The sequence below is a fragment of the Bufo bufo genome, chromosome 4, assembly GCF_905171765.1.
Source record: "Bufo bufo chromosome 4, aBufBuf1.1, whole genome shotgun sequence".
Taxonomy (NCBI): Eukaryota; Metazoa; Chordata; class Amphibia; order Anura; family Bufonidae; genus Bufo; species Bufo bufo.
Genome location: NC_053392.1, coordinates 14806027 through 14818978, shown reverse-complemented (window position 1 = coordinate 14818978; position 12952 = coordinate 14806027).

The window sequence follows — 12952 nt, the reverse complement described above, 5'->3', positions numbered from 1 at the left end:
GACTCTGACTGGTCGGTATTACTATTGCACTTAATCGTTGTATATTTTGTTTACGTTACTGATATATTCTCCAGTCTAGTCGTTATCCGTGCTATATAATCAGCAATAATATCTTTCCTATATATACAGAGCTGTATACGATACTATATGTTATTTATTTAGTTTACTTATTATTTAATATAGCTGAAAGGGTATAGTATTATTAATTAGTATTAGATATGTCTTTATCTATTATATATATGGGTATATACAGCATAATCATTCCTCCTGTTATGCTTTTAATTAGATTTTATGGGATATGGGTTGGTTGTGTCAGTATCAAGATGAATAAAGATATGAATTGAATATAATAAACGTTTGATGGTATATTTATTATAAAAATACATAAAGAATTATATCTGTGTTAAGGTTTTGTGCATTATTCTTGATCTTATAGGGCTATATCAAAGTTATAGGAGTCAGAGGAGGAGGAGCCTGGAAGAGGACAGAGGAATCTGTAGGAGAACAGGACAATCTGAGGCGGACAGATGAGTTTGGAGGAAACAGAAGAGTCTGGAAGAGGCAGAGGAGTCTGGAAGGGAAAGAGTAGTCTGGACGGAAGAGAGGAGTCTGAAGGGGAGTGGGGTCTAGAGGGGACAGAGGAGTTTGGAGGACCCTTGGGAAGAGAGAGGTATCTGGAAGGGAAAGAGTAGTCTGGACGGAAGAGAGGAGTCTGAAGGGGAGTGGGGTCTAGAGGGGACAGAGGAGTCTGGAGGACCCTTGGGAAGAGAGAGGTGTCTGGAGGGAAGAGAGGAGTCTGAAGGGGAGTGGGGTCTAGCAGGGACAGAGGAGTCTGGAGGACCCTTGGGAAGAGAGAGGTATCTGAAAGGGAAAGAGTAGTCTGGAGGGAAGAGAGGAGTCTGAAGGGGAGTGGGGTCTAGCGGGTACAGAGGAGTCTGGAGGACCCTTGGGAAGAGAGAGGTATCTGAAAGGGAAAGAGTAGTCTGGAGGGAAGAGAGGAGTCTGAAGGGGAGTGGGATCTAGAGGGGACAGAGGAGTCTGGAAGTGGATAGAAGAGTCTGAAAGAGGACAGAGGAATCCAGAAGAGAATAGAGGAATCTGGAGGGGACAGAGGGTTTAATGGGCACAAAAGTGTCTGGAAAGGACAGTGGAGTATAGATGTAATATGGAGACAGAAGAGTCTGCAGGGGACAGAGGTGTCTGGAGGAGGACTGAGAGGTGTGTATGGAGATAGAGGGATCTTGAAATTACAGGAGAATCTGAAGGGACAGGCGTGTCTGGAGGGGACAGAGGAGTCTAGATTGGACCGAGGATTCTGGGGGGAACTGAGGAATCTGGAAGGAATGGAGGTGTCTGGAAGAAAAGTCTGGAGGGTGACAGAGGAGTCTGGAGGGGGACAGAAGAGTCTGGAGGAAGATAGAGGTGCCAGAAGAGGACAGATGTGTCTGGTATGGAGAGTTTTAGGGGACATATGAGTGTGGAGGAGGGAGATGGGTCTGAAGATGTCACGGCCTTTGGTGTGCGCCGTGACACGGTTGCCATGCATGCTGTTGCTAGCGGCAACCTGTTATGGTTTCAGCATGTAGGTGCCTCCTCCTTTCTCCTTGGGCCTTCCCTGTCTGGTGCCGGAGGGGTTAATTATCTAGCTGGTGGGGATTTAGGTGTGTCCTGGGTGTGGCCACGAGGTTTATATTACCTGTGGCTTCCAGTGGTACTCCAGCCTCGTTTGGTGATGGAGCTCTGCTCCTTTCCTGGGTGAACCTGCCCAGTCCTTGAGGGCCACCTTGTTGGACATAAATTGTCTTCCTTTTGTATCCTCCTTGTACCCTACCTCACTTGCTGTATGTTTGGTGTGGGTTTGCGTGTAGGGTGTGTTGTACGTCTTGTTGTAGTTACATGTCTGGTCTGTTGGTGTTGTTTGTCCCAGCATGTATGCTAGACGTTTCCCTATGTGTTATTCCTCCAGAAGAGGGCTCCATGGTTTCCCAGAGGGGTGAACCAATAGTCTAGTCAGTGAGCTGCCATCATCCTGTTGCAGCGGCAGGTAAGTGTCTTGTTTCCCAGACCTGTTATCCAGGTGGGATTTAGGTCTCTGGGTTTTTACCTGCTTATTCTGTTGAGGGCTCACTGTCTTGTCTCTCTTACTGTTGTGGTGTTGTTCTAGGCTCTAGGGGTCAGGTGGACCCACTCTTGTACATGACAGTAGTTCCGTTGTTTTTCTCTTTGTCTTTGGTTGTTTGGCCTGTGGAGACTCTGGTTCGTCTGTTTCCTATTCCTGACCCCTATGCTAGGGATCGTTAGGGTCAGTAGGGCCCAGGTTCCAGTGTATGAGTCCTACCACCATTAGGGGGGGCTCATACAGTCAGGAGATCAGGGCTAGGATGAGGGTTGCATTGGAAGTTTTCATCTTCCCTATCCTTGCTTACAGGCCTGGTTACTTCCATTATTCCATTCCTTATACGGTGGGGGTGGGGGTTTCCCCCAACTTCCCAACGTGACAGAAGGGGAGAGAGTATTCTGGAGGAGGACAAAGGAATCTAGGAGAGGACAGAGTAATCTGGAGGGGGGAAAAACAGTCTGGAACATAATAGGAGTCTGTAGGGGACAGAGAAGTCTGGAGGGGAATGGAGGAGTCTACAAAAGACGATTCTAGCAGAGGACAGAGGGGTCTGGAAGGGATGAAGGAGTCTGCTGTAGGGGGACAGCATGGTTTAGTGATGTCAGAGGATCTTGGAGAGGACAGGGGGTGGGGAGAGATGTCTGAATAGGTACAGAGGAGTCTTGGAGCAGCTTATACTCCTCTCCCCTTGAAAACAGCCTAGCCAGGTGGCAAGAGTTTGTTTTTTGTTGTTTTGTCTCTTTATTCTTATAAGATTTTTTTTCTCTGACTTTGTGCATTTGCTGCTTGTGCTGAGAACGTCTGCCAGGTTTCTTAGAGCGATAACCCTGTGACTGCTGGGGAGGGGTTCGTTTATTAGATACCTGTTGGGCCAGAACTCGTTAGATGGTGGCCGCAAGTTGTGTGTCTGGGGTGTGGACTGTCTGGGGAGTGACTTGTTCTCAGTCTGTATAAAGATAAATGAGTGTAAGACTGTGTCACGTGACGGGGTAGCACCTACATGTCCCTTATTGTCTCCATTACATTCCAGGAGATCTACAGTCTCCACCACCTGAGTTTTAGGATTATGTCACTTCTGTGTATTCATTATGTCAGCTGCATATGAAATACATATGGAGCCCATTAAGAAGCCCTGAACATCTAGTGACAAGGGCCCTCCAGAGATGTATTATTAAACTCCTACATTATAGTGACCACTTCCTTGTGAAACTGAAGGTAGTAGACAAGTCTTCTGATTATCTTATATCCTGTCTGGTGGACATGTGGACTGTGATCAGTTCTGATGTTGTTCCTGCAAGTAACTTCATGATGAATCTCATAAAGTGCTCACTGAGTCAGTGGAGTTGGCCGCAGTTGGACTTTATTAAGGGACCGGATGATTTGTAGCTTCCGTCTTTTGATATGATCTTGTGATATGTTCCTCCAGTCTTTGGAGGAAATCTTCACAGAGGAAGGTGGCCCTCTCACATATGATGGCAACTTCTGGTGCTCTCGGGAGTTTTGGTCTTACATGCTCCAGTTGACTCATTGGGAAGGGACTTGTCCTGGTTGGATGGGCTCTCCTGCTGATTGTATTACGTTCCTTCATTTTCTCACAGTCTTTAAGTAATGGAGTTGACGTTGGGTTTCCATCATATATACAAGGTTTTTGGTTATCAAGGAGATTCTCACTAGCTGTAGCCTCATGAGGCACGCTGTAAGGATGAAACATAAGAAGGCAATTTGGTCAGGAAATATTAACCTCAATATTACTACTTCTAGTGACGCATATAATAAAATGTATGGACATGATTGAAGCAGAAGACAAACAGGAAAGTGGGGTGGGAAGGAGGACACTGAACTCTGGAGGGGGACAGGGAGTCTGAATGGGAGCAGAGGAGTCAAGTACAGGGGAATCTGGATAGTACATAGGAGTCTGGCGGAAAACAGAGGAGCCTGGAGAATACAGAGGAATCTAGAGGGGCCAGAGGAGTCTGGAGAATACAGAGGAATCTAGAGGGGGACAGAGGAGTCTGATGAGTACAGGGGAATCTAGAGGGGGCAGAGAAGTCTGGAGAATACAGAGGAATCTAGAGGGGGCAGAGGAGTCTGAAGGATACAGAGGAGTCTGGAGAATACAGAGGAATCTAGAGGGGCCAGAGGAGTCTGGAGAATACAGAGGAATCTAGAGGGGGACAGAGGAGTCTGATGAGTACAGGGGAATCTAGAGGATACAGAGGAGTCTGGAGAATAAAGAGGAATCTAGAGGGGGACAGAGGAGTCTGATGAGTACAGGGGAATCTAGAGGGGCAGAGGAGTCTGGAGAATACAGAGGAATCTAGAGGGGGGCACAGGAGTCTGGAGAATACAGAGGAATCTAGAGGGGGCAGAGGAGTCTGGAGAATACAGAGGAATCTAGAGGGGGCAGAGGAGTCAGGAGAATACAGAGGAATCTAGAGGGGGCACAGTAGTCTGGAGAATACAGAGGAATCTAGAGGGAGCAGAGGAGTCTGGAGAATACAGGGGAATCTAGAGGGGGACAGAGGAGTCTGATGAGTACAGGGGAATCTAGAGGGGGCAGAGAAGTCTGGAGAATACAGAAGAATCTAGAGGGGGTGGAGAAGTCTGGAGAATACAATAGAATCTAGAGGGGGACAGAGGAGTCTGGAGAATACAGAGGAATCTAGAGGGGGCAGAGGAGTCTGGAGGATACAGAGGAATCTAGAGGGGGACAGAGGAGTCTGGAGAATACAGAGGAATCTAGAGGGGGCAGAGGAGTCAGGAGAATACAGAGGAATCTAGAGAGGCCAGAGGAGTCTGGAGAATACAGAGGAATCTAGAGGGGGACAGAGGAGTCTGGAGAATACAGAGGAATCTAGAGGGGGCAGAGGAGTCAGGAGAATACAGAGGAATCTAGAGGGGGCAGAGGAGTCTGGAGGATACAGAGGAATCTAGAGGGGGACAGAGGAGTCTGGAGAATACAGAGGAATCTAGAGGGGGCAGAGGAGTCAGGAGAATACAGAGGAATCTAGAGGGGGCAGAGGAGTCTGGAGAATACAGAGGAATCTAGAGGGGGCAGAGGAGTCTGGAGAATGCAGAGGAATCTAGAGGGTGACAGAGGAGTCTGATGAGTACAGGAGAATCTAGAGGGGCAGAGAAGTCTGGAGAATACAGAAGAATCTAGAGCGGGCAGAGAAGTCTGGAGAATACAAAGGAATCTAGAGGTGGACAGAGGAGTCTGGAGAATACAGAGGAATCTAGAGGGGGCAGAGGAGTCTGGAGGGTACAGAGGAATCTAGATTGGGACAGAGGAGTCAGGAGAATACAGAGGAATCTAGAGGGGGCAGAGGAGTCTGGAGGATACAGAGGAATCTAGAGGGGGACAGAGGAGTCTGGAGAATACAGAGGAATCTAGAGGGGGCAGAGGAGTCAGGAAAATACAGAGGAATCTAGAGGGGGCAGAGGAGTCTGGAGAATACAGAGGAATCTAGAGGGGGCAGAGGAGTCTGGAGAATACAGAGGAATCTAGAGGGGGCAGAGGAGTCTGGAGAATACAGAGGAATCTAGAGGGGGCAGAGGAGTCTGGGGAGTACAGGGGAATCTGTACAGTACATAGGATTATAGAGGGGAACAGAGGAGTCAAGTATAGGGGAATCTGGATAGTACATAGGATTATAGAGGGGAACAGAGGAGTCTGGCAAATGCAGGGGAATCTAGAGGGGGCAGAGAAGTCAAGTATACGGGAATCTGGATAGTACATAGTATTGAGGTGAACAGAGGAGCCTGGAGAATATCTAGAGGTGGCAGAGAAGTCTGGAGAATACAGAGGAATCTAGAGGGGGGCAGAGGAGTCTGGAGAATACAGAGGAATCTAGAGGGGGCAGAGGAGTCTGGAGAATACAGAGGAATCTAGAGGGGGGCAAAGGAGTCTGGAGAATACAGAGGAGTCTAGAGGGGGCAGAGGAGTCTGGAGAATACAGAGGAATCTAGAGGGGGCAGAGGAGTCTGGAGAATACAGAGGAATCTAGAGGGGGCAGAGGAGTCTGGAGAATACAGAGGAATCTAGAGGGGGCAGAGGAGTCTGGAGAATACAGAGGAATCTAGAGGGGGGCAGAGGAGTCTGGAGAATACAGAGGAATCTAGAGGGGGCAGAGGAGTCTGGGGAGTACAGGGGAATCTGGATAGTACATAGGATTATAGAGGGGAACAGAGGAGTCTGGCAAATGCAGGGAAATCTAGAGGCGGCAGAGGAGTCAAGTATAGGGGAATCTGGATAGTACATAGTATGGAGGTGAACAGAGGTGCCTGGAGAATACAGGGGAATCTAGAGGGGGCAGAGAAGTCTGGAGAATACAGAGGAATCTAGAGGGGACAGAGAAGTCTGGAGAATACAGAGGAATCTAGAGGGGACAGAGAAGTCTGGAGAATACAGAGGAATCTAGAGGGGGCAGAGGAGTCTGGAGAATACAAAGGAATCTAGAGATGGGCAGAGGAGTCTGGAGAATACAGAGGAATCTAGAGAGGGGCAGAGGAGTCTGGAGAATACAGAGGAATCTAGAGGGGGGCAGAGGAGTCTGGAGAATACAGAGGAATCTAGAGGGGGGCAGAGGAGTCTGGAGAATACAGAGGAATCTAGAGGGGACAGAGAAGTCTGGAGAATACAGAGGAATCTAGAGGGGGCAGTGGAGTCTGGAGAATACAGAGGAATCTAGAGGGGGCAGAGGAGTCTGGGGAGTACAGGGGGAATCTGGATATTACATAGGATTATAGAGGGGAACAGAGGAGTCTGGCAAATGCAGGGAAATCTAGAGGGGGGCAGAGGAGTCAAGTATAGGGGAATCTGGATAGTACATAGTATGGAGGTGAACAGAAGAGCCTGGAGAATACAGGGGAATCTAGAGGGGGCAGAGTAATCTAATGTGTACAGGGGTATCTGGATAGTACATAGGAGTCTGGAGAATACAGGGGAATCTAGAGGGGGCAGAGTAATCTAATGTGTACAGGGGTATCTGGATAGTACATAGGAGTCTGGAGAATACAGGGGAATCTAGAGGGGGGGCAGAGGAGTTTAATGAGTACAGGGGGATTTGGATAGTACATAGGAGTCTGGAGAATACAGGGGACTCTAGAGCAACAGAGGAGTCGAGTATAGGGGAATTTGGAGAGTACATGGGAATCAGAATGGGTATGGGAATCTGGAAAGGACAGAACTCAGGAATGCTGCCAGAGTTGCATATTACTGTGCCGCTATTGTGTGACAGCATGTCCCGGGCGTCACATTCCTCCATAGAGCTTGGACATTGTGTCGTCATAGAGTTTAGGTATGATCCCTAAACAATTGTCTGTGAGCTTCAAATCTTAAGGTTCTCTCCAGGAAAAGGGGATATTCCAGCCAGAAGAAGACAAAACTTATGTGTACTGAGGTCTTCCCCGCGCACCCAGAAGTTTTCTCCTAAAACCTCTGGGACCTGCCTCTTTCACACTACCGTATGGCTATTTCAGTGTTTTGCGGTCCGTTTTTCACAGATCGGTTGTTCCGTTTTTTTTGTTTCCGTTGTGTTTCTGTTTCGGTTCCGTTTTTCCGTATGGCGTATACAGTATATAGTAATTACATAGAACAAATTGGGCTGGGCATAACATTTTCAATAGATGGTTCCGCAAAAAACGGAATGGATACAGAAGACATACGGATGCATTTCCGTATGCATTCAGTTTTTTTGCGAACCCATTGACTTTAATGGAGCCACGGAACGTGATTTGGGGCCAAATATAGGACATGTTCTATCTTTGCACGGAACGGAGATACGGAAAGACGGAAATGGAATGCATACGGAGTACATTCCGTTTTTTTGGCGGACCCATTGAAATGAATGGTACCGTATATGAAACGCAAAAAACGGTAGTGTGAAAGAGGCCTTACACTGAAATCCATCCAATTACATGGTGCTTTTAGGGGTTGTCTCCAATCAGAACCTGACGGCAGCGTATACATAAATATATCAGTGCAGTGCGTACGCCTCCGAATGAGAAGCCGACGTGTGTACATGGCGTTTAGATCACACGCCGGCTCGTACAGCCAAATACTTTCCTGAGGAAGCTTCATTTTTGAACCATTTACACCAAGGGCCATCTGTGGTGACGTCCTGGGTCACAAATCAGATCAGCAGAAGCAGAAATAGTTTTTACTCAATTATCTTCTTAACCCTGTACGTTCCAGATTACGCTCTCAGCTGTAGGGGGAGGCAAACGATGCCTCTGTCTTCCATATCATCCACTAATAGCTGGGGCAGTGAAGAGGTTAGAAGTTTTCAATTATCTCATAGGTTTCAGATATCATGGTTCAGATCCGGCCACCATGGAGACATTTAGTTTTTGGATTCGGAGCTTTCTCGGGTCACTTGATGGCCTCCTCCTTCCGAGCTATGATGTTCCGAGAAGATGTTCCTGCAGAAATGTCACCTTCTCCATAGTGATGACGACTTCTGGGCCGTTCCTCGTTTTGCCTCTTGGCATCACTTTATAAACGCTTCAGGGGTTTGTTCCTTACAACATGGCGGAGAAATCATTTCTGTAGGGGTTTCAGCCGGTGAATCATGGTAAACTGGAGAAGACCTCACTCCACCATCAGCCAGGCAGTGGAGAAGCAGATAAGAATATGGGAAGGAGCCGCTGCGGTAGAAAGGCTGACCGGGGGCTGCCGAAGGGGACACTGCGATATGTGGTGGGAGACTAGGGAGTAGGTGCATGGCCTCATTCACATGGCCATTTTGCATCCATTTCGTGGCTGTCTAACCATTATTAAAAGGGTTATCCAACTATTTGTAACCGATAACCTATCCTCTGGAGAGGTCATCAGCATCTGATCGGGTATGACACCCGGGACCCCCACCGAACAGCTATTTGAAAAGGCCCAATTAGGGTTGTCACGATACCAAAATTTTGATTCAGTTTCGATACTACGCGAAAAAAATAAAACACCAAAAAAGCTGCGTGCATTCCGCATTTTATGGAACGTCCGGACCATAATAGAACAGTCCGATCCTATTTTTTGGGGAAAAAAGGTGACAAAAAAATGGCGAATCACGCCGTTTTCATTTTTTTTCTTTTACGGCGTTCACCGCACAGGAGATATTTTTAAATATTTTAATAGTTTGCACTTTTTCGGGCGTGGTATGTAATATGTATTTTTTTTATTGTTTATATATTTTATTTGTGGTCCTGGCTATGGTGGGAACAGAGTGGACAAACCAAGTTGGGGAGGGGTGACTTGACTGTCAACTATCAATGGCTGAGGTGTGCCGGAAGCCATGGCCATGTGCGAGCTGAATAAGGGGCAAAAAAAATCAATCGGGTAGGAAACCACTTTATTGCTGGATTCAGAGGGCTAAACTAGTAAAGGCTTTGGCAATTTCGACCTGCGGATTTGGAACATAGTGCGTGAAACAGGATGATTGCCATCTGCCCATTTTTTGGATAACATGCGCTGGTACCCCATGACTTGACGCTGCGGATGCGGCCCCTATGCGAAACGAATGTCCTGAAATGGCCTTAGAATTAAAACCCAATCCGGAAGCCAAGATCCCGATGTGGGGAACGAACTGTGATGTTGTGAGATGTTTGGAATTGAAAGGAAGAAGAGGGCTGCCTGGCGCAGAGTTTTTTAATGCGTGGAATAACTGTTCGAGCATAGCAACTGGGAACCAATCATTGAAGGTCTGGAAATAGAGGATTTTTACTGGCGGTCCCACCTGAGAGGTTTTGGTGGAGTGAAGGAGTAGGGTGCAATGTGTCTGATGCCAGGCTAACTGATCTATGGTGGGGCCTGCGCGTCCAGGAGAGCTGGTAAATTCCCCGGCCTGTAAAAACCTGTAAAAACCGAGGTACATGGCTGCTTTGATCACTATGCTTTTGTATGGCCCGAAAGGATCATTGTCTAGGAAGGTGGAAAAGGCCCTGAACATTGCCCCGTTGACTGGCTTTCTGCTGGACTCTGGCTTGTTGCTGTTCTTTTGGATTCCTCTCAGAGTGGATTTTATGGCTTGAGAAGAAAATATGGACTCACTGCCTGGATGATCTAACGAGAAAAAATGTTGCACCCCTGCCAAGTACAACTTGATGGTGTTAAAAGATAGCCGAAGTTCTGTGTGACAGAAAGCCAGGAATGCCATGACGTAAGTGGTTCTATCCAATTCCTCTTGTGGATGCCTGAGGGAGAATTGCCTGAAGGTTTCCCAGCCTGTTTTATAATTTCTGGCTGTATTGAGGGACAAGGAATTATGGATGAGTGACTTTGCTGTTTTGACGTGCTTGCTTAGTCCATTATCAGTGTCTCAAGGGTGGGTGGAGGGACCCCTTATGGATCTGCGTCTGGCATTACCTGAAAGAAAACGGGGAAGTTGAAACGAGAGAGGGCATCGACCGCCGTGTTTGCTGAACCCTGTATGAATCTGCACGAGAAATGAAAATTAAACTGCAATGCAAGACACACTAGTCTGCGGACAAAAGGCATAATTTGCGGAGAAGAGGAACGGTCTTTGTTGAGGATTTCTACCACTGCCTGATTGTCTGTGACGAAGATGACTGGCTTGTTCCTCCAAAGCTCGCCCCAGACCTGTGCAGTTGCGACAATAGGATAGATTTCTAGAAGTGGAGAGGATTTGATGGAACTCTGAACTGAAGAAATCTGAGGCGGCCAAGGACCCGCGAACCAGTGTTTGTTGAAAATGGCTGCAAACCCTTTTGAAGCTGCTGCGTCGGAAAAGACCGTGGGTGAATTGCGGTCCCAAGATGGGACGAAGAGGGAGATGCCATTCCAATTTGAAAAAAAATGGTGCCACATGTGTAAGTCAGCGGTCGCTGCAGTGTCGAGATGGATCAAGGCATCCTGATCCGAGGCATGTTGCAGAAGTCTGGAAATGAAAGCTCGGCACTGAGGCATGATCTTTGAGGCGAAGTTTAACATTCCCAGAAGTGACTGAAGTTCGACTTTGGCGAGGGTCCTGGACGTGACTGATTTCCTGATGGAATCTTGGATTTTTTTTTAGCTTATCGTCAGGGAGTCTGGCTTCCATCTTACCAGTGTCCAAGATGATGCCTAGGAAAGTTATGATTAGAGATGGGCCTTCAATTTTTGCCAGGGCAACCGGTACGTTCAATTTTGAAAATAAGTCGAGGAGTACCTGGAGCTGCTTGGGTGCTTGATCTGAGGCTTCGATCAGCAGGAAGTCATCCAGGTAGTGAATGACCCTGGAACACCCGCCATGATTGACCAAAACCCAGTGGAGAGCTTGGGCGAATTGATCAAACAGCCAAGGGCTGCTTTTGGATCTGAATGTCAATCTATCTGAAAAATAATACAGGTCCCTCAATTTGATGCCATAAAACTTCCATAATTGAGGTGAAACTGGAAGTAATTTGAAGGCATATGCAATATCTGCCTTGGAAAGCCAAGCGCCTGGACCCAGCTGGAGAATCAACCGAATGGCTTCGTCCAAGGAAGAGTACTGCATGGAAAAGTCTTCAGAGGGAATTAAAGAATTTAAGCTGAGTGTGCTGGAAGCATGAGGAGCGGAGAGGTCAAAAATCTGCCTTTTTTTATTTGAATTTTTTTCCGTAACCAAACCAATGGGGTTGACCCTCCAGGTGTCAAAGGGGGGGACAGTGAATGGGCCTAGGAGAAAACCCTTGCTAATTTCGGACTGGATGAGAGTCAACTGACTCCGGATCTGCCAAGGCGGAACGGAGATTGGAGCCTTCCCATGTGGCCAGCGGGGAGGAAACCAGCCCTGTGTGGAAACCCTGCGAAAATCCAGACACCAAAAATTGCACAAAGTTGGTGTCGTGATGATGCTGAGGAGGGCAGCTAGTAACTCGGTATTGACCCCGGCTAGTCATGAATTTTTGGTTGATCTTTGCGGACAAGACGACTGGGGATGAGCCCTGAAACAAATGGAGCAAACGTGCAAGGCCTTGCATTTTGAAAAATAGCAGTCTGACCAATTGAAATTATTGCAGACCTGACTCCTGCCCAGAAAGACTATGGGCCTACCCCACTTGTCAGCATTCTGCCCTGAACTTGAGGAGCCGGAAGGAATGGCAGGGGGCCTACCTTGAACCAGAGATCCTGAATTGGGACACCAGTCGGAGGAATGCGAGATGGATTGGCAGGTGGCACAAGTGGGTGATTTAAGACCCGCAAAATGCCTGCAGAACAACTCCATGTCTAGTGTGGTCCAATCCATGACGTGCTGAAACTGGGACAGAGCCACAGCGGCTTTGGCAGAGAAGGAGCGATGATAGTCGTAAAAGGCATGTCCTCCATACTTGTGGCCCAAATCAGTTACTCTGTACAGGTAGGTATCTAGCTCTTCCCTGCGGTGTGGTTGGGCAGAGCATAAAATGTCCCGGAATAAGCTGAAAGCCAGCACAAATTCTGGAATGGAGAGTTTTTTGTGTAAGCGGGCATCTTTGGACTTGAGAACCACTGACAAGTCTCCACATGCGATAGTCTTATTTTCATTGGAGTCGTGAGTGGAAATGAGGATAGAAGCCAGGTTTAGGTCTTTACCAGCCAAAATATCCTTCCGGATGTTGTCCGGAACGAAGTGTGACAGGGCAATGGTAAAGGAGCTGGGAGCCCTACCTGGGGTTGGAGCACAAACGGTGGAGGGGCCTGGGACAGGAGAGGTAGGTAGATCCGGCATTGATGGCCTGGTCTCCACAACCAGCAGCCTGGTCTGGATGTCGGAAACTGAACTAGACAGACTGTTGATGGTTGAGTGAAGCTGGGCCAGCGATGTCTGGATTGTGGACAGGGACACTTGTTCTTCCGCAGCTAAGGTAGGCTCAACAGCT